The following is a 398-nucleotide window of genomic DNA, read 5'->3' as shown; positions in this document are numbered from 1 at the left end:
GTTCCCATATTCAAACTTTATTGTATCCTTCCTTCACTTTCCCTCAACTTTTTACTAGTGGCCCTGGATCTTCTTTCCACTGTAAAGCTACCTAGTGTCTCTGAAAAAAAAAATCTCAGCACAACACAACCGTTCCAAGCAGCGGTAATTCCTGTCGTATGTAAACAAAGCCCATGTAGTTTTGCAAAATTTATACTAACGCTATTCGCACTTCCCTTCTCTGCTTCCCAGGGTAAAGACACCACCGGTATATATGCGCAGATCGGTGCTCCTTTCTTGGGCGATGAAGACGGACTTGTGGACGAGAACGAAGACGGGATCCGAAAGGTGCTCCAACGAACGCACGTCTTCATCAAGGTATTCGAGCTCGCTGTCTTTCACTTCGCATCAAGGATGAC

The sequence above is a fragment of the Penaeus monodon genome, chromosome 20 (genome assembly GCF_015228065.2).
Source record: "Penaeus monodon isolate SGIC_2016 chromosome 20, NSTDA_Pmon_1, whole genome shotgun sequence".
NCBI lineage: Eukaryota > Metazoa > Arthropoda > Malacostraca > Decapoda > Penaeidae > Penaeus > Penaeus monodon.
This window is presented reverse-complemented; position numbering follows the sequence as displayed.